Source organism: Paramisgurnus dabryanus, chromosome 13 (assembly GCF_030506205.2).
Source record: "Paramisgurnus dabryanus chromosome 13, PD_genome_1.1, whole genome shotgun sequence".
Classification (NCBI taxonomy): domain Eukaryota; kingdom Metazoa; phylum Chordata; class Actinopteri; order Cypriniformes; family Cobitidae; genus Paramisgurnus; species Paramisgurnus dabryanus.
This window is the reverse complement of record NC_133349.1, coordinates 33,360,694-33,383,329: the sequence shown is the minus strand read 5'-3', so window position 1 is coordinate 33,383,329 and position 22,636 is coordinate 33,360,694. Positions and strand designations below refer to the sequence as shown.

General features: G+C 40.9%; 1 long non-coding RNA gene across 1 annotated transcript; it reads left to right on the top strand.

The window, feature by feature from the left end:
• Positions 1 to 1,536: 1,536 nt before the first annotated feature.
• LOC135728345 (uncharacterized) lies at positions 1,537 to 2,802 on the top strand. Its single transcript, XR_010525503.2, has 3 exons — positions 1,537 to 1,619; positions 2,378 to 2,534; positions 2,693 to 2,802. It is a non-coding gene; the product is annotated as an uncharacterized lncRNA (long non-coding RNA).
• The last annotated feature ends 19,834 nt before the right edge of the window (positions 2,803 to 22,636 follow it).

Below are 22,636 nucleotides of genomic sequence, written 5' to 3'. Positions count from 1 at the left end.
CTTGGAAGAAAATTCCTCTACTGTTTTTTGGGGTGGCTTTTATTATTTTGGTTATTTGAGATTTGAAAACCTAACGGGGTGGAGATTGGAGGTAACCTGTGCCGGTGCATCCTCTCTGCACAGAGTTTGGTCCCCCAAAACCTCTCATCAAAAGATCACACTGTGACAAGTTAGTAGCCTGTGCCTGTGTCTTTTTTTCACAGGAAGGTATTTCTACCTCTTTTGCTCCTCCCAGGTGGAAGGGTCTGGGTGGATCCTGAACCAGAAAGTTCCCTTTTGGACATTATGGTGTGGCACAGGGCGCACACTGGGTCAAGGTTTGTTGGCCATAACTCAAGTTTTTCTTCATAACTTCATATTAGGGATGTGCCCGAAGCTGAATACGTTATTCGGAAGGGCACGGATAATGACTTTTAAACGAATAATGAATTCATCCGAATAACAGAAAAAATATTCTGCCAGACATAATCACGTGTTTACTAGAACAGCGCTAATTTATAAACCCCTTAAAGCACATATAATATGTGTGTGAAGTCTGACACTGACAGCCGGAAGTCTTACCATATTAGGAAGGACCTGCTATTTCGTGGCAGCCAATCAGTATCGTTCACCGTAGTAGCAACCAATCACATTTAACTGGAAACCCGCGAATCTTCATAATACCGGCGGTGTTTGGCTCGGTAAGTTCGTAGTATATTAATTATAAGATTAGTAAGTAATTGTTGCTTTTTAAGTTGAATTTTAACTTTTATGTTAGAGACAGTGTATCTGTGATTAACAGTTAGTTGAATTGATTAATTTAATAATTTGTAGAAACACCGCGTGTGCACCGTGTGGTCCTGGTTTGTGAGGGGCAATCATTAACTTAAAATACTAACTTAGGTTACTATTACCATTAAACATTAGTGTTTGTTAACATGTTAACTTAGTCTATTGATTAGAATAAAGCTCATGCTGATTCATTGGAAGTACTGACAAGCTCAGCCTTGATGATTCAAGTACACCACTAACCATATCGTTTTTTGTGCATTTCATTTTTCAGGGGATTGTCTGATATCCAACCATTTACTGATTTTTGTTTTATTGCTATTGCTTTTTTAACAAAACAGTTCTTTTAAGAACTACCTTTCTTTCTCAAACTTTCTCAAACTCTTTACTGTCCTCTTTACCCACCTCTTGTGTAACTGCCTATCAATTATGGCAGGTAAGAAGCCAATTTTTTCCCTAAAATCTTACTAACTGAAGTTAATTTGAGCAGAACATGCAAACACATATCCATGGTTAAAATGTAATTGGACTTCTAAAATGTTTTACCTTTTACATATACTATGAAGTTGTGTTGCTATTTTTAAAGTATGTTATTTTCTTGTATACACTGCATGTGTAGGAATACCCTTTGCTTTTGGAAAAGATGAAGTCTTTTCTGGGACAGGCAGCTGTCCCTACTGTACAACTGGGGTAATGTCAAGTCCTGAGCACTTTCAGGCAAAGCATGTTTGGCAATAAAATGCATGTTTTTTTCAAGAAAGATGAAGTGCACATCAGCCTTGTCGGAAGTAAGCTGTGAAGAGACAAAACAACAGGAGGCAGGACAAGTACAGAACATCGAAATCTTGATGGTAGAAGTATTCCATTCAATATGACAAAAGCAAAGTTCGAACAGGATTTCAAGCCTTTATTATCTTGTTATCTTAATTATAGTTTCTTTATTCAATTCAATTTTATTTATATAGCGCTTTTCACAAAAGTCAATTGTTTCAAAGCAGCTTTACATAAATAGAAGCAGTGAAAAGCACAGAAAACGACAGATAGCACAACAGAATACATGATAGCATGAGCAGTTAAATTTGCTGCGGCTATGACTCAATATTATAATTGCACGTATTACTAAAGCAACGTATTGAAGAGGACGCTAGGTAAAGCCCAAAAAGGCTGCCTCCCCGGGGTGAAAAACCCCCTAGGAGAAAAAAAACCCCCGGGCTTTTATCCGAGGAAAAATAAGTCCTAGGAGGGAAAAACCCTTGGGAGAACGGAAATGGAGATTTAGCGGAGATTAAGCGGTTCTGCCGGTGATCGTTGGTCAGGTATCAGCTGGGCATAACGTTGAAGGACGGCCAGTAGATCAGAGGTGTGCCGACTTTCACATCTACCGGGACTGGGTCTGTTTGTCTCGTCCTCGGGTCGAGGACGAGACAGGGAGAGAAAAACAAAATCGTATTAGCGTAGCAGCCGTTCATATGTATTGATGGCAAATACCTTGTTAAATGTTTCCAGGTATTGCCTTTACCCATATGCACATTCTGTTTTAAGGGAGGTTAGGTCATGATGTTTGGAAAATGCAGTATTAATTTTTTTGTTCGTTTGTAATACCCAATAGTTGCCAGACTCTGTCCTGTCTGAAATTCTTCTTCTTCTCGTGGTCCTTGAGGAGGGGGATTCTGGATTGTTAAATTTGTCTTTAGTGTGTTCCAAATTCAGAAGTCTGGTGGATACAGACTCATTTAGGAGGAGGGCACACTTCTGCTGGCTTGACAGTACGTATATATTTTTTTTGTATATATACATTTTCTTTTGCACATTTGATTAAAATGTGGTAAAAATAGAAACTGAGAAATGTAATGGTTTGGCAACATGTCTTCAATTATTCTTTTAATCATGCTAATTTTTATGTTTCTCAAATTTAAATATTCAGGTGTAACAAATTGGAGAGAGAAGTCTGTGACATCTCCAGAGTACTACCAGATGTACACACTGCAGCCCTGCAGACACTGCAAAGAAATTAATAAGAACTGCTTACCAGGTGTATAAATAATGAAAGAAAATGTTTTTAATTCTAGCTGCTTAATGACACAATGCAATAAGAATAGTCATTCATGTGGCTGCATCCATGTGTACTGATAATAAGGTAATTTGGATATTAATGTCACAATTTTATTATGAATCCTCTAGGTTATGTTGGAAGAGGAAAACTAGGAGAAGTGCAAGGGTTTTACTCGGGAAAACACCCATCCAGGGTTTTGCAGTGATTGGTGCCAGCTACTGGAGAGTGAAACGTTCAATCAACCAGTGCCTTAAATTTTCTTTGTTTCTAATTCTTTTCTAGTTTTTATGGATAGATAGGAGGGTAGAAGATTATTAGGAAAAACTAATCAGTAAGAAAATTAGTAAGTAAGAAAATAGTTCTTCTTACTAATCTTCTACCCTCCTATCTATCCAAGTGTAGAATTGTTATAACTTTATCTTGCAAATGACAAGTAGCCACATGTATGTACTGATGTCATTTATGCCCTTGGAACTGGTGTGAGATTGTGTACCGTAGAGTCTCTGGACTATTTTTCAATAAATTATTACTTATTTGATTGTACCTCATAACTCTTGGTCTTCTTTCATCATATCTGGTCTGTGGTCTTTAAGCTGCAATCTCATAACTTTAAAAAAAAAACATTTTAAATCATGTTAAACCAAGCTAGAACATTGTTAAACTTTTTCAAACTTTCTGGCTAGGCTTTTTCAAGCAAACTTAGTTTTTCTACGAACTTTACAATCTAGTTAGAATTGTTGTTGATCATTCTAATTTCAGAAAAACAAATATCAAGCCTGTTTCAAAAGTTACAGCTGTTTTATGAAACGCAGACAAGAATGTATTGAAATACTACAAATGTAAAACTGAACTTAAATGTTGGCAAAATATGGTTTTAAATAAAGGCCATTAAGACAACGTTCTTTATTTCTTTTAGACAGGACTTTATTTTTGAATGTTTATGTACATTTAATAAATATACAATATGATTAGAGGCATACATGTATGTATATATTCCATTATTAAACAAACATGTACACTCATTCATAAATTATATTTATACATGTACAAATTCATAATTTCAAGTGTAGCTTAATGTTTGTTTTTTGTATTATGATCTTCGTTACTTGATTTATATAAACCTTTTTAAATCAAATACAAAATAATTACAAATTTAAGTATTTCATTTAAATAAGTACTAAAATTAGATATCAATTGATTTAATTTATTTGGAGAGTTTATTTGCCTTGCTAAAAGCGGCATCCACCTCCGACTTCCGTTATTGGTGTCAGCTGACGTCAGCTGCCAGTGTCAGCTACTTCCTGCTGCCGGCTGAACCCCTACTGGTGAAAGAGTGCAATCTATAAAATGACATGAATGACATTTTCTTTGCGTCCCTTATTTAGAAACGCGAGCTGTTTTGGAATTAGTTTAAAAACGCTGCTAATATCAAACTTCTTTTAACCCAACTGTAAAAATGACCCTTTTATTATTATTATTTTTTAATTACACAAGACCAGAAAACCTTGATAAAATGCTGAACTCTGATAATAAAATATTCGTAAATAAGTGTGTGTGTGTCCGTGTGACTTTGGTCACAGATGATCTTTTAATTACTTCAAGTTAAAGAAAGCTTCATTGTCAATCTAGGTGAATATAAAATAAATAAGTAAATAGATAAAAATATGACAATTTAACATTTTAAAAGCAAAATTTAAACTGAAGATCACTATGACATGAATTTCAATTAACATAAAAATAAAGTAAGTAATTAATAATTGAAACATTTTAATTAAATCTTTCTAAAATTACCTTAAAGTTTAAAATCATTTAGCTTGTTTTGAACTAACTGTTTTTTAAATAATAGAGCATACTGTTATTGGAAATTTTAAACAAATATCTGATTATTTAATAATTTAGATTAAGATTAAAGTTTAAGATAAAAGTTTTTTTAAACAATTCATTCTGTTTGCGCAAACGCTGTAAGGACATGGTTAATAATGAGCTTACAATAATGCTTATTATACTTTCGTAAATTCTTGTCAAAAGAGATGTTTTTGAACTATTCTGTCAGTGCTTGTACTTGCGTGTCTGTGCGTTGCGTTTCGGATGTGTCAGTCAGCGTGAGTCTTGTCGATCTTAATAACTTTTTAACATAAATCAGTCCCGAATTTATGTCTCTTATAACTCTTTAAACATCAAGCAAGTCCTGCATTTTATTTTTTCAAATACCTGCATGTTTTTACACCGAAACCAAGATGTCAGACATCATTTCCCTCTCAGAAAACGTACAAATAACGATCATTTTAGATGTTTCATAACTAAAGTATTTGAATCGCTAGACGGGGGAGGGATTAATCTCATTTAGACAGTATGGGTCACATAAGTAACTGTGCTGAAAGACACAATAAACGCTTAAAGGTGATGCGCTCTCAAGTTCAAGGCACATAGCACAAGCTGTATGAGGCTTTAAAAATGAGAAATTTGTTTTCCTATTATTAATGAGAATCAAGTTATTTGTCTTTTTCATAAAAATTTTGTAATATAATTTTGAATAAATATTTACAGTTATCCCTGCTGTAAAAACCAGCATCAAACCAGCATGGACCAGCATGGTAATTATGCTGGTCTATGCTGGTGGTCACCAGCATACCAGCACCAAAACCCAACATATGCTGATATGACCAGCATGGCATGCTGGTGATAATGCTGGTTTAGCTGGTGCTAATGCTGATTTGGTGCTGGTTTAGCTGGTGCCAATGCTGGTGCTGATGCTGGTTTGATGTTGGTTTAGCTGGTGTTCACAAGCAAACCAGCACCAAAACACAACATATGTGTCATGACTGCTGGGTGATCGATGGCTGTGTGTGGGATATGTGTGTGTGTTGTTTACCTGTGGTGCCGGTTCCTCGTATGTTCACTAACTCCGCCCCCTTGTTTCAGTAATTGTTCACCGGTGGTGTCTCGTTTACCTTTTCCTTTATATTGCACATAGTCTTGTCTTTCGTTGCGCGCTCATTTGTTTTATCACAGTCCTGCTGCTCTGCCTTGTCTTGTCGGACACTTTCTGTCTCCTCCTCTTGTTACCCCAGGTTTGGTTTTCGGCGTCCGGAGGCTCGTCTTCGGCCGGACCGCTCGCTTGTGGATTACTGGAACTCATTGACTTTATTTGTCTCTCGGAACAGCTTCGTTTCTAGGCGGTACACCAGCTGTCTCTGTTTCTCATCGGCTTGCATCATCACCCGTGAGTGGAGTACACCATTTCACCATTGTGGATTACATTGACTCTAATGACTGTTGTTTCTCGGAACCGCTGGTTCGCTTCGTTTTTAGGCGGTGACCAGTTGTTTCCGGGTGGCTTCATCTACATCAGGATTTCACAGTGGATTACCCCGTCTGAGAACTTGGATTTCCCACCTTCCATCTCCGCCTGTCATCCACCTTCAGGGCGGCGTGTTTCATCCCTCTGTTGCGTGTGGTGACTGTGCTGGTGTTCTCGACGGAGTGCGTGGGTGGCTCTCTCTCTCTCTTCGGATCTGTACTGGACTATCGTGTAGCGCCGACTCACTCTCTCCTACTGTGGGAGTGCTTCATTCCCACAGTAGTGTTGTCATCCAGAGTGAGTCGAGGGTGTGCGCCGTGTGTGGACCTACCAATGACTTTGCTCTCCAGATTTCTCATTCTATTTTTCTCAATAAATATTGTTAACTTGCACTTGACTCCGAAGTTTTTCCTGACAGATGAGCGCGCCACTAATGGAGTCAGCAAGTTTAGAGAGTCTGGAGGTGCAGACCGCCCTTCACCAGCAGGGGGCGGCCATCGATCAACATTCCTCATTATTGTCTGCTGCGGCCAGAGATTTCAGTATCTTGTCTGAGCAACTTAAGGAGCTCAGTAATCGCTTGGACCAAGTGACTCCTCACTATGATGCTCCAACCACATCCGGAGGAGCCGTTTCGACTGAACGGGAGCCACACACGGCAACACCTCCAACCTACAACGGCGATCCCAACATCTGCAGATCCTTTTTGCAACAATGCTCTCTCGTCTTTGCGCTCCAACCCCGTCGATTTTCTTCATCCACTTCCAAGGTGGCCTATGTTCTGACGTTACTCACGGGAAGAGCGAGAGACTGGGGTATGGCCGCCTGGGGGGCTAAAGCTCCATTTACATTTTCATTCGAGGCTCTTGAGGAGGAGATGTTAAAATTGTTTGATCGGTCACTCAAGGGAGACATGGCAGCGGCTGAGTTGGTGAGATTACGGCAACGTAATGACTCTGTTACTGACTTTGCTATCAGATTTAAGACTCTCGCTATTTGCTGCAATTGGAATGACGCGGCTTTAAGAGCTCAATTTCTCGAGGGTCTCACACCGGGCATTCAAGACGAGATTGCACTGAGGAAGCCACCCACGTCACTGGAAGCTGCCATCGATCTGGCTCTGAGGGTCGAGTTTCGCCATCTGCAGAGAGATCTGCGTCGCTCATTTCGCCATCTGATGTCGGAACCAGGGGAGACCGCTTCAGAGACGCCCTCCGTGGAGCCTATGCAGCTGGGCAAGTTTCGTATCTCTGCTGGTGAGAGAAGTCGTCGTCTGTCAAATGGCCTCTGCTTATATTGTGGCAAGCCGGGGCATCTGGCGGCTACATGTCCGGTAAAAGCTCACGCCCGCCGATGAACCTGGGAGTCTCGGTGGGCGCATCATCATTTAAATTTCCCGTAAGCAGCACTACTCTACCTGTTATTATTAACTCTTTCCCGTCACAGGCGTTGCTGGATTCCAGTGCGGAGGCGTGTCTTTTGTAGGCTGGGTTGGCCAAGTCCTGGGGTATCCCATTCATTCTTCTCTCCTCTCCTTTGTCTGCCTGGACATTGAAGGGCCAGCATATGGCTGTGATCACGCACCGTACACCTCCTGTGAGTTTGTTTGTTTCTGGCAATCATCGTGAGGAAATCGAGTTTTACATCTTAGAGGATTCTCAATCACCAGTCATATTAGGTCATGACTGGTTATCCAAACATAATCCTCACGTTGATTGGCAGAACAATGTTGTGTTATCTTGGAAGTCTTCGTGTTATGTTTCTTGTCTTGGTCCTGCTCCTTCTCTTGTCTCTTGTTCTGTCTCGCAGGTTCCGGCTGTCGATCTCTCAGGGGTCCCGGCGGAGTACTCGGATCTGTATCAGGTTTTCAGTAAATCCCGGGCCACTTCTCTGCCTCCTCATCGGTCGTATGATTGTGAGATCAAACTTCTTCCCAACACTTCTCCGCCTAAGGGTCGCATATTTTCCCTAGCTAAACCAGAAAGAGAGGCTATGGATAAATACATTAATGACGCTCTTAAAGCCGGTCTCATTCGCCGCTCCTCGTCTCCAGCTGGTGCTGGATTTTTCTTTGTACAGAAGAAAGACGGGTCCCTTCGTCCGTGCATTGATTATCGAGGGCTGAATGACATTACTGTTAAGAATAAGTACCCCTTGCCATTAATGTCATCAGCATTCGAGTTGTTACAGGGAGCACACGTATTTACCAAGCTAGATCTGCGCAACGCTTATCACTTGGTACGAATTAAAGAGGGCGATGAGTGGAAGACAGCCTTTAATACACCCTCAGGACACTGGGAATATTCCGTTCTGCCGTTCGGTCTTTGTAACTCTCCGGCTGTCTTTCAGACCATGGTCAATGAAGTGCTGGGTGACATGATTAACAGATTTGTCTTTGTGTATCTCGATGACATTCTCATTTTTTCTCCCTCCATGCAGATACACACTCAGCACGTTCGCATGGTTTTACAACGGCTTTTAGAGAATCAACTATTCGTTAAGGCGGAGAAGTGCGAGTTCCGCATGAAGTCGGTTTCGATTCTGGGTTTTGTTATTGCCGAGGGAGAAATTCGTCCCGATCCTGCTAAGGTTAAGACGGTTGCAGAGTGGCCAGTACCCGACACTCGGAAGGAGCTTCAGCGATTTCTGGGGTTCGCCAATTTTTCTAACGTATGTTTCCGTTGGAATAGAGAGGCTCAGGAGGCCTTTCATGTGTTAAAATCCGGGTTCATCTCTGCGCCTGTTCTTTCTATTCCTGATCCGGCTAAACAATTTATAGTGGAAGTGGATGCATCTGATGTCGGAGTAGGCGCCGTTTTATCACAGCGATCGTCTATTGATGGGAAAGTACATCCGTGTGCTTTTTTCTCTCACCGGTTAAGCCCAGCAGAACGTAATTACGACATAGGGAATCTGGAGCTGTTGGCGGTTAGACTCGCTTTGGGTGAATGGCGTCACTGGTTGGAGGGAATCTCGGAGCCCTTTCTGGTCTGGACGGATCATAAAAATCTTGAATATATCCGTTCGGCCAGAAGACCAACATCTAGGCAGTCTCGTTTGGGCAATCTTCTTTGATCGTTTCAACTTCACCCTCTCGTACCGGCCTGGCTCGAAGAATACCAAACCTGATGCTCTCTCCCGTCTGTTCGAGAAGTCCGATTCGGAGAGGGCGGAGACCATTCTCCCGGAGGGGAGGGTGGTCGGCGCCCTCGTATGGGGAATCGAGCAGTGGGTGAGAGAGGCCAGTCGGGAGGGGGAAGTTCCGGAGGGGTGTCCAGCGGGTCGCCTATGGGTTCCTGAGCGGTTACGTTCCGATGTCATCCGGTGGGGTCATGAGTCCAACTTTGTCGGCCATCCAGGTATTCGGAGAACGTTGGCTGCCGTCCGTCAGCGTTTTTGGTGGCCTTCTATGTCCACAGACATCAGACAGTTTGTATTAGCCTGTTCGGTTTGTGCTCGTAACAAAGCATCTAATTTACCACCCGCTGGTCTGCTTAAATCTTTGCCCGTGCCCTCCCGCCCCTGGTCTCATATAGCCCTTGATTTTGTAACCGGCTTTCCGGCATCTAGTGGTAACACTGTTATCCTAACTGTGGTGGATCGCTTTTTTGAAAGCGGCTCATTTTATTCCCCTGCCCAAGCTTCCTTCTGCAAAAGAGATGGCTCAGGTTTTGATTAATCACGTCTTTCGGTTACATGGTATTCCGACTGATGTAGTGTCAGATAGGGGTCCTCAGTTCATCTCTCGTTTTTGGCAGGAGTTTTGTAGACAGATTGGTGCTACAGCCAGCTTGTCTTCTGGTTATCACCCGCAGACCAATGGGCAATGCGAACGGGCTAATCAGGATCTCGGTAGAACGCTCCGCTGTCTGTCGTCACAATATCCGAATACCTGGTGCGATCAGCTTCCGTGGGTTGAGTATTCTCATAATTCTCTTCCCGTTACCTCTACCAATTTGTCCCCGTTTGAGCTTTCTAACGGTTATCAACCTCCCCTGTTTCCATCACAGGAACCCGAGGCAGCGGTTCCGTCTGCGTTAGCTTTCGTGCGCAGGTGCAGACGCACTTGGAAGAGAGCTAAGACACTCTTATTATCCAATTCTAGACGAACTATAGCTGCGGCTGACCGTCATCGGCGACCTCCACCCCGTTACGTTTGTGGTCAAAGGGTATGGCTTTCTACCAAGGATCTGTCTCTCCGTGAGCCTTCTCGTAAGCTGGCTCCGAGATTCATTGGGCCATACAGCATCTCTAAGGTCATTAATCCGGTGACGGTAAAGCTTAAGTTACCTCCTTCTCTTGGTCGGGTTCACCCTGATTTTCATGTATCCAAGGTTAAACCTGTGATGTTTGCTCGCTATAACCCTCCTGTCTCTGCCCCTAATCCCCCCGCCCCTCGTCTAGTGGATGGTGCCCCTGTCTATACTGTTAAGAGGTTACTAGACAGGGCTCGCAAAATCACTAGCCCGACGTCCCGGGGCTATTGCTTGTTCCAGTCGGGCTACCAGAATGTATTTTCCCCTGCCCGTCGGGCTATCTCGCTGGATGGTGCTTGTTAATATACGCGCACGTTTGGTTACTTATTAACTGAATGTCAAGTTAACACACAAGTTAATTGCTCACATCTGTAGATTTATTTTACCTTAACTGCTTCATTTAAATTCAGCAGAAATCCAAACAAACAGCCTACTTGCGTATATCAGGCAAAACCTACGCAACGTTACATCTTCCCTCCGGCAACACAGGTTACCCGAGGAAAGGTTCCTATCTATATTCTGTAAACCATAACCAACAGTGACACCTAATGGACACACGTACATGACAATGTTTTAAGTAAAATATCTCTTACAAAAAAATGTACAAAATAATACTTACATAATAACATACATGCATAATAACTTCAATCTAGTAAATTGTTTGTCTTTTTGTGGATTGAATGAAGTTTTAAATGTTTTGTATGAGAGCTTTAATAATACAGATTACACTTTAACTTTCCGTTTGCTATGTTTTGTTTCTTTATGTGTTTAACCCTCCATTATTATACATTAGCGACATTCTGTCATGTTATAGAACCAGTCTATTAGTATTTACCCACTGAAGAATTAATAGTACTAGACTTTCAGCCTGTATATGTGGGTGCAGCGATGAATGCTCGCTCGCGTTTCACTTTAACTTTAAACTCGCAATCGCGCAAGACGCTCTGGATCTGTTAAACACAATTCCTCCGACATTTTCCTGTCAGATATCCTTACGTGAGTGAAATCTCACGTAACGTGATAGATATCTCATTGCGGACATCGCTGACAGTCATGTGTGTGCGTCTGTGAAAATAAAAGAGCACCATGGATTTACGGAGGTATTTCAGTTCTGCGGGGTCAAAAAGTACAGATCAGGATGAAGAAGGAACAGCTAAAGAGAAGCAGACTACAAAGCGGAAAAGTTCTGAAAAAGCAGACTATGAGGGGAAAAGAAAACGCAGCTTTTTGGTTTCATGGACAAAAGAATTTCTGTGGCTAGAACATGACATAATAAATGACATAATGTTCTGCCGGGTGTGTCGTCAGTTTCCCTTAATTTCTGACTCGTCAAGTGCTTTTGTTACTGGAACCAGTAATTTTAGGAAAGACCCCATTAAAACCCATGATAAATCCCTGCAACACAAGAAATGCATTGGTGCTCAGTCTGCAGTGTCTTTCCCAGAACAAACGCCAATGGCAAAAAACATACAAAAAATAAACCAAGCACAACAAGAAGTCCTGAAAAAACTTTTCAAAACAGCATACTATGTTGCAAAAAGTGAATTACCATTGGCAAAATTTAGCAGTCTTTGCAAACTTCAAAAAGCAAATGGCGTAGACCTTGGCTCCACTTACCTCAATGACCATGCTTGCAGAGAATTTATTGGAGCAATAGCACATACTTCCAGAGAGCATATTGAAAAGGAAATTCAAGAAAGCAGGTTCTTATCAGTTCTTGCAGATGGTAGTACAGACACTGGTGTAATAGAACAGGAGTTGGTTCATGTCAGGTATGTAAGAAGTAATGGTGACATATTTACAAACATGATCAAATGTCAGCCAGTCAAGAGTGCAAATGCTGCAGGTGTTTTAGAAGCTATTGATGAGGCACTGAACACCATGGGTATTAGCAAGGAGACATGGAAAAATAAAGTAGTGTGTGCAAATTTTGATGGAGCTGCAGTGATGATGGATATGAAAACGGGAGTAGCTGGGAGACTGAAACAGAGGATACCCCACATTATAACAATCCACTGTGTGGCACACAAATTAGAGCTAGCCGTGCTGGATAGCATGAAGGGCTGTGAGTACCTAGTGAAATTTGAAGATACACTGAAAACCATCTTTAAGATGTACTACTATTCCCCAAAAAAGCGAAGAGAACTGACAGAAATAAGTGAACTGCTAAATGAGAAAGTGGCACATTTCAGTGGACTAAAGAGCACACGATGGCTTCCAAGCAGACTAAGATGTCTAAAGGCTGTTGAAAAAAATTACACTTCCACTGTTGTTCATATGGAGAATATGGCAGGAGGAAGTGAAATAAAGTCAGAGGATGCTGCCAAAGCAAAGGGGGTGGTGCAGGAGATGAAGACTAAGAAATGTGTTCGTTTCCTGCATTTCATGTTGGACTACAGCACCATCTTATCCAAGTGCAGTACTGATTTTCAGTATGACAACTTAAACATCACACGAACAAATCAGTTAGTTGAGAGCACCACATCACGCTTACTCAGCCTGAAAACAAAACCAGGAGAATACCAGAAAACCTTGGACACAAAATTCACAGTAAAAGAGGATGGCAGCATTTGCTACTGTGAAACTCAGCTAACAAAAAGCCAACGACCTGCTAGAAGAGGTGAAGGCACAGTCAAAGACGCTGGTGCAGAGATTCAGAAGATTATTGACAACACAGTCAAGTACATGGACAGCAGATTTAAAAATCTGTCTGAAAAGCCTCTCTCCTGTTTCAAAGTTTTTGACCCTTCCACCCTTCCCCACCCCAGAGAAGAGCTGGCATATTATGGAGATGAAGAGGTGAATTATCTTGTCACACATTTTGCCAGTTTGCTAAACGAGGAAGAGAAGAAGAAAATTCCACAAGAATGGATGGATCTAAAAATGTGGCTTGCACAACACCGTGGTAGCAAGCTAGATGGTTTGTATAAGGATCTCCTCTCTGAGAATCCAGAACATCTCACTCATATCTTGTTGCTGGTGAAATTAATGCTGACCCTTAGTCCATCAACAGCCATCTGCGAAAGAGGATTTTCTTGCATGAACAGAGTGAAAACCACACATCGCACCTCTCTACAGCCTGAAACACTGAATGACTGCATGCAACTCTCCATAAATCGAGAATCAGTTGAACTATTTTGCCCTGACAAGGCCATTCGTTCCTGGATGTTTTCAGGAAAAGGTTCAAGACACCTGGAACATAAAACAAGAACAACAAGAACAAGGAGCAAAGAAGTGGAGAAAGATGTACAGGAGGAGAAAGCTGATGAAGAACATGCTATGCCCTCAACATCAAGTGCCATATTCCCAACTGTGACAGTTGATACTTCAGATTCAGAATCTGACACAGAATAATTACTGTTCTATATTGTTCTGACAAGTTTATAGAAATTTCAGTTCAGTCTCAGATAGGACCAAATACTTGTATTAAAGATTGCAATTTAGTTATTTTATACTATTTTTGTTATTTGTGTTTTGAAAATGTTTTTTGATTGATGTTTTGTATCTTTTACATTGTTCTACATTAAAAATAATGTGTTCTTTATTTGGGCTACTTCATTTCATTTTGGGCTACCAAAAACTGAAGAATGTCTGCCCGAAGGGCTACCAGGGATTAAAAAATTTTGCGAGCCCTGCTAGACTCCCGCCGCAGGGGCAGAGGATTTCAGTATTTAGTGGATTGTGAAGGATACGGTCCTGATGAGAGGAGCTGGGTTCCTGCTCGGGATATACTGGATCCTGGGTTGATCGAGGACCTCCGGCGGCGACAGGGTGAGTCTCCCGGTCCGTCTGGTGCCGGTCGTGGAGGGGGGGCTACTGTCATGACTGCTGGGTGATCGATGGCTGTGTGTGGGATATGTGTGTGTGTGTTGTTTACCTGTGGTGCCGGTTCCTCGTGTGTTCACTAACTCCGCCCCCTTGTTTCAGTAATTGTTCACCGGTGGTGTCTCGTTTACCTTTTCCTTTATATTGCACGTAGTCTTGTCTTTCATTGCGCGCTCATTTGTTTTATCACAGTCCTGCTGCTCTGCCTTGTCTTGTCGGACACTTTCTGTCTCCTCCTCTTGTTACCCCAGGTTTGGTTTTCGGCGTCCGGAGGCTCGTCTTCGGCCGGACCGCTCGCTTGTGGATTACTGGAACTCATTGACTTTATTTGTCTCTCGGAACAGCTGGTTCGCTTCGTTTCTAGGCGGTAAACCAGCTGTCTCTGTTTCTCATCGGCTTGCATCATCACCCGTGAGTGGAGTACACCATTTCACCATTGTGGATTACATTGACTCTAATGACTGTTGTTTTTCGGAACCGCTGGTGCGCCTCGTTTTTAGGCGGTGACCAGTTGTTTCCGGGTGGCTTCATCTACATCAGGATTTCACAGTGGATTACCCCGTCTGAGAACTTGGATTTCCCACCTTCCATCTCCGCCTGTCATCCACCTTCAGGGCGGCGTTTCATCCCTCTGTTGCGTGTGGTGACTGTGCTGGTGTTCTCGACGGAGTGCGTGGGTGGCTCTCTCTCTCTCTTCGGATCTGTACTGGACTATCGTGTAGCGCCGACTCACTCTCTCCTACTGTGGGAGTGCTTCATTCCCACAGTAGTGTTGTCATCCAGAGAGAGTCGAGGGTGTGTGCTGTGTGTGGATCTACCAGTGACTTTGCTCCCCAGATCTCTCATTCTATTTTTCTCAATAAATATTGTTAACTTGCACTTGACTCCGAAGTTTTTCCTGACAATATGCTGGTCTTGCTGGTATGCTGGTTTTTTCAGCAGGGATGTCAGTTATAATTATAATAAAAGCAAAAATGCATTTAAAATGCCATTTTTCATGTAATATGACAAACTTCCGGTTTAAGACCCGCCCACTTCCGGTTCCATCCGAATACAAATACAGATACAAATAATTTTGAGATTGTTACAGATACAAATACAGGTACAAATACTGACCCCGCTGCACACCCCTACTTCATATCATACTTAAAGGAATAGTCTACTCATTTTCAATATTAAAATATGTTATTACCTTACCTAAGAAGAGTTGATACATCCCTCTATCATCTTAGTGTGTGCACGTAAGCGCTGGAGCGCGCTGCTAAAGTTCGATAGCATTTAGCTTAGCCCCATTCATTCAATGGTACCACTCAGAGATAAAGTTAGAAGTGACCAAACACATCAACGTTTTTCCTATTTAAGACGAGTAGTTATACGAGCAAGTTTGGTGGTACAAAATAAAACGTAGCGCTTTTCTAAGCGGATTTAAAAGAGGAACTATATTGTATAAGCGGAATAGCACTTTTGGGAGTACTTCAACTCGCCTGAAAAATCCGCTCCCCTTCTCCCTCTCATAATGGGAGAGGGAGGGTGTTACTGCGCCGAGTCGAAGTACTCCCAAAAGTGCTATTACGCCATACAATATAGTTCCTCTTTTAAATCCGCTTAGGTCATACCAGCATATGTTGTGTTTTGGTGCTGGTATGCTGGACCACCAGCTAAACCAGCATAGACCAGCATAATTCCCATGCTGGTCCATGCTGGTTTGATGCTGTTTTTTTCAGCAGGGATTTTGGGTATCTATAGACTTTTTACTTCTACTCCTTACAGTTTCACGCAATTGTCTGTACTTTCTACTCCTTACATTTTAAAAATCGCCTCATTACTGCTATTTCATTTTGGCTTGTTTTCATTCCAGCTTGTCATCGTAAAAAAAAACTTGATATATTGCGCCATCCGGATGAATGCGATTGTGGTTGGATGACAAGTATAAACATACACCATTCCGACATCCTATTGGTTTGTACACGATCCCCATGCCCCCACCTGACTGCAGATGATAGAAAGTTTGTTCGATGCTGCTGCGCAGAGAAACATAAAAGTACTGCGAGAGCGTTTAGAAAACATGCGGATCAGTCTCCTCTCGTGATGCTTTGATATCAACCACCATCTGTTTGTACAGTAACACACATCAAAATTGATTGACACCTACTGTATACCCGGGAAGATGGGTCTTCAAATGGAAAAGTCAAAATAAAACTCGCGCATCACTTTCAGGTCAGTTCACATTCACAAGCCTGTTTAAATGTATAGCTGGCTGCTGACACCAAATCAACTGTGTGATTTAAATAGTATAACAATGTACCAATTTATATTATGTAACTTCAATTGTTCAACTTGTACAAATGACATTGTGCTGCTTTGCGTTTTGAAGCATGGCAAAGATATCTATGCTAAAGACATCTGTTGTTTTGAATATGCTAATAACTACCCTAAATTTTATTTGCATTAACAAAACCTACTTAACTTAATGCTTGAGTGTTAAATCAATCAAACACATAATAATACATACCAACTTTTGCTTTTGTTAATAGACATCTGCTGTTTTCTTAAAGCTGGCTTTTAATTTACTTACAAGAAATTAGTAATTCTCCAAAATTGATTGGATTTATACTGACATGTAAGATCAGCTTTGTCACATTAGATTAAGCTAAAGTCCATTAGCTACACAAGTACAAGTACACAAGTACAGATGCAGAAATAAAGGCTAAAACAGGGGTGTCCAGACTTTTTTTGTGGCGATCTACTTTTAAAATGATAAAGCCGACAAGATCTAACTAAAAAAATTAATAACACTTTAAATGTGTGTTAGGACTATACTGCATATATCTCTTTGAGTTATATCTCTTTTAAAATTCTTTTGAATTTAGGGCTGTCATCATTACTCCATTCTTTTTGAGGAGTTTAAAAAAATCCTTGAGTACATGCCGAGTACTCCTTAAAATAGCGGAGATGCGGTTTTGATTAATCAAACTAGAAAATAACAACAGTATCAGAAGCATCTCTGTCTTTCTGTCGTTCGGTGGCTCGCTCGCACGCGGACATACACCGTGCGTGTGGATCAGCTCCTGCATGAAGGCAAGAATGTGCATCCAAATTTCGCAAGTTACGATGACTCAGCTGCAGCGGGCAGGCATACGATTTATAAAAACACACTTGAGAAGAAATGCGCAGGAACTCAAAAAGACTTGTTTCTAAGACCATGATGCCAATTTCACGCTTTGTTTTCCGAAGCTCGTGGAGGTGTGGAGCAGCATACACAGTTATTAACTTATGTGCGATCTACCGGCATTGCCTTTGCGATCGACGTATTGGACACTCCTGGGCTAAAATATAAAATTGCATATTTGTATAATTGTAGTTTGTGTTGCTGTCAAAAAACAATTATAAATGTTAACTAACAATATCATATTTCTATTCTCACACATACTATAGTTGTTTTTGATTTTGTTGTTTTTAAAATAAAGAGGGCACCACCGTAAAAGTCAGCTTAGGACCCCCATTTGGCCCTGCTCTGAAGTTTGACTTTTAGCACCATTACAATACTTATAGGCAACTAGTCATCACATCTTCCTCTTCATGGAACACATGTTCATGCTCAGTAGTACACATATGGTTCTTTAATGCAGTGGTTCTTAAACCTTTTTTTTTGCTGCCTCCATTGTGTACAGTGCATTCCTTCGCGCCCCTCCAAAGAATATGTATGACATAAAACATTGAACGTGTTGTCTAATTTTGATCAGTGTTCATTTTGTATTATTTTTATATTATTTCATTTTATATTATTTTTTTATGTTTTAATGTTGTGTTTAAATGTAGTGTGTTATGGAAATGTGTTTTTGGCAATGTTTTTGGAAACCAGTGTTTAATAAATAGCTTTTATAAACACTACTGATGGTCATAAATTATTAATTAATCATTAGCTAATGGTTTGCAGATATATCATTATGTTGTGACTACTTGTTGAGGCACATCATTATTAACTCATTATTTAGTAATTGTATTAATTAACACACTACTACTGCTGTAATTAATAATATATTAATGCATATTAGTTTACCTGTATTATCTGGGAGTTGAAATATAAGGCTTTGGCTCATTGTGGTAATTAACAAATGAATTAACACTATTAGTTAATAAAAGAAGTGATGATGGAATTCATCCACAAGTTATGGCGGTCTTCTTGGATTTCATAATAAACATTAAACAGCCAGCCACCCAGCACACTCTTGTGTCCTTTGCAATAGACTACCATTAGCTTTAGTGGCCCACCGGATGTCATAAATCGGAAAGCTAAAAAATGGCGGCACCCACATTTACGCCAAGAAACAGGTGGATATCTAATTTTGCCCTTCATGAAAATTATGAAGAGGTGATTCCATCTAAATCATTCAGCTAGGTTCCTCAACCATCACGCCTTCCAGGACAGCCAAAAACCTGGGAGTGGTCATTGATGTTCAGCTTAGCTTCACGGAGCATGTTGCCAGCACAGCTCACTCTTGTAGATTAATCCTGTACAATTTTAGGAAAATTTGAATCTTTACTAAATGAGCACGCTATGCAGGTCCTAGTCCAAGCTCTTGTCCTGTCCACGCTGGACTACTGCAATGCGCTACTGGCAGGGCTTCCAGCCTGCACAACCAAACCCCTACAGATGATTCAGAACGCAGCGGCAAGATTGGTTTTCAATGAGCCAAAGAGGGCGCACGTCACTGCTCTCTTTGTGAAGTAACACTGGCTTCCTATAGCAGCTCGCATCAAATTTAAAGCTCTGCTCCTGGCCTTTAAAACCACCACTGGGTCAGCACCCCCTTACCTTCACTCGCTTATACAGCCTTATGTACCCTCTCGATCACTGCGGTCTGTTACCGAGCGACAGCTTATAGTGCCATCTCAAAAAGGGAAAAAAACATTAGCGCGTACCTTTTCGGGAGCTTTTCCAGAACTGTGGAATGATCTGCCGGTTGCGATATGAACTGCTGACTCTGAGGCTGTCCTTAAGAATCGGCTAAACATCCATCTCTTCCGCCATTACCTCACTTCCTAATATAGGACTTACTATATTTCCCTATTTTTCCTGTCTCTTTATCTGTACATTATTTATTTTTTTAAATACTAACCAACCCTCGTTTATGTAAACTGTGTTGAAATTGATGAGACTATTTCCAGTGCACTTATGAATTGCTGTTCTTGGGTTGCTATAATTGCTTCTTTTGTTTACCTCATTTGTAAGTCGCTTTGGACAAAAGCGTCTGCTAAATGACTAAATGTAAATTATATTAAGCTCAGCTTCACCTATGTCCCGCATCTTTAACCATTTTCGGTTATCTTGTGGAACTTCTTAGAACACGCAACAATTTGCATTTGTACCTGTTAGCCTGATTTCATGTTGCCTGTGTTAGATTTTATTGCATGTCCCCTTTAAGAAAAGTGCACCTGTATGATGAGTGTAACCCACTCAAATAATTGAACTGATGGATCAAATATTTCTGTCACTATCTCTTATACTTGAAAATAATTGTTTCTTATTCACACTTATATATATGTTTGCAATAAAATTGATTATTAGAGAAGTTGGGCCGAGTTTGCTGACATCACTTGTGCGCCAGGTTGTAGTGAATGGTGTGTGCTGAATTTTGGCAGCTGCTCGCTTAAAGTGCATGTCGTAAGTAAAAAAATTTGATAAATATATAACGATGTATAAAAATACCATATGGAAATTAAATGCAAAAGTAAAATATTTTTACAAGATTCTGAGTGCATACATTTTTAAAAAAATGTGACTCAAAAATTTTTTTTCAACATTGCATCATTTGACACAAATGGAGAGAGTCGTCTGATAGGCTCTACGTCATACGTCATACGGCAAGTGTGTCTTGGTAGTTTTGTATTTCTATTTATCATCGTCACAGAAAATAATTTTGTTAGTGGAGGATTTACAAACTCCTATGAAGAATAAGGACGGTGCTATCTTCCGTGCGTGGGTGCTTTTTTTAGACAAGTAGACAAATAGACAAGACATACAGCAAAACAAAGCAAAAAAAAAAAAAAAAGGTGAGGCCCGGATGTAACAGAGGTGTTATGATACACTGTATTTCAATACATTGCTTAAAGAGACATCAATACTGTCAAAATATGGGGTCCATATCCGATGAAAGTTTTCGGTTGAAGAGTGAGAGACACATGTTAAGAATTCCAATGGAATCATTTCTCTTATGATCTTATGCCATCCTTTCATGGATGGGGGTTTGTCACTTATCCATGACATCAGTATATTTTTCCTAGCGGCGAAGGAGAGAATGTCAAACTGCCGCCTGTTAAACTTGTTCGGCAAATGTCTGTTAGACATACCCAAAATAAGACAGAGGGGATCCTGCTGCAGTGTACAATCAAACAGTTGGGTCATGTAATGAACAATTTTTGACCAGTAGGTCCTAATTACAGAACAGGTCCAGATACAATGAATATAGTCACCAACTTCTGTTTTACATTTAATACACAATGGAGAATTATTGGGGTCAAACTTACTTTTAAGTAGCAGGGTAATATGTAGCCTATGTAGGATCCTGAGATGGATAGCTCTGGCCCTATTACAAACAGAAATCTTATTTGCCTGCTTCCAAATCTGTTCCCAGTCTTCCTCATCTATGAGTAATTGCAACCCCTCCTCCCATTATCTTTTAAGATCTTCTGTACTCACCACTTCATATGAGCAAAGAACATTGTAAAAACAAGAGATCTGCCTAGAAGGCGGGGAATTTAAGAGCATCTTTTCAATACTTGATATGGAGGGGTTAGTGATCAGGTTAGTATTTTTAAAAATATAATTCCTGATTTGGAGAAATCTGAAAAAATTAGATCTAGGGACCTTATACTTAGAAACCAAGTCATCGAAAGCTGATAAAGAGCCTTCATCAAACAAATCACCTAGTCTGCGTATCCCATACGTGTGCCAGATTTTAAAGCCAGAGTCGGAAAGGTTGGGCATAAATTCTGGGTTCTTATAAATAGGGGCCAGCATAGAGGACATCTTAGCCCTGCCCTCGATCTTGCGTATGCTGGACCAGGCCTTCCATGTATTGAAGACAATCGCATTCTCACAAACTGACTTAAGTATCCTGGTACTCCTAACAAACAACAGATTTTGTAAGGGGCATAAGGAATGTAGAGCCTCTAAGTCAAGCCAGGCAGAATTAGAGTCTTCTGTGAACCACTCCACGATGTATCTTAGCTGACAAGCCAGTTGGTATTTTCTAATGTTTGGCAAGCCCAAACCTCCTTCAGAACATAGAAGTTGTAGCTTCGAAAATTTGAGTCTCAGTTTCCGCTTGCTCCAAATAAAAGAACTGAGCCACCCTCTTAATTCCTTTATTTTCTTGTTTGACAGTAAGATTGGTATCATTTGTAGTGGATAGAGAAGCCTGGGCATTATGTTCATTTTTACCACCGCGACTCTGCCCAGCCAGGAAATGGGGAGATCAGACCATCTAATTAGATCATTGTGAATTTTATCAAGCAGTGGGAAGAAATTTACTCTAGCTAATTCACTAATTATAGGGGTAATGTTAATTCCCAAATATGTAGAGCCAGAGTCTGAGATCTTAAATGGAAAAGAGGTTAAGTTACTCATATTGGGCCCTGGATGTCTTAAATGAAGAGCTACTGACTTGGAGAAGTTTATTTTATATCCTGAGAACTTCCCAAATAAGCTAAAAATATCGATTAAAGCAGGCACTGAGGATGTAGGGTCAGACAGAAAGAGCAGGATATCATCCGCGTAGAGAGAGATCTTATGTTGTTTAGTACCCGTAGATATACCAGAAATAGTCGCCTCTTCCCTGATCGCCTGAGCTAATGGTTCTATTGCTATAGCAAAGAGCAGCGGAGAAAGGGGGCAGCCCTGCCTAGTTCCGCGGAATAGAGGGAAATTGTCTGACCTATGACCATTTGTGACAACAGCTGCAAGAGGAGCAGAGTAAAGTAAACGCACCCATCTTATAAAATTATCACCAAGGCCAAATCTCTCAAAACTATAAAATAAATAAGGCCATTCTACGCGATCAAAGGCCTTTTCCGCGTCGAAAGATAAAATGAGGGTGTCGGCAGCACTTTTGTGAGAAAGCTCAATGATATTTAGAAGCCTTCTAATATTATTGCTTGAGCTTCTGCCCTTAATGAAGCCAGTTTGGTCTTCGTCAATGATAGATGGAAGTATTTTCTCCAGCGGCAAAGCAAGGATCATAGAGAGCAATTTAAAATCAACGTTTAATAAAGAAATTGGCCTGTATGACCCACAGTGTTCTGGGTCTTTTCCTTTTTTAGAATAAGGGAAATATTAGCCTCTCTAAGGGATTGAGGCAGTCTATTGGTCATAAATGAATGATCATACATAGCTAACAGGGGATCTATTAACAGATGCTCAAATTCTCTATA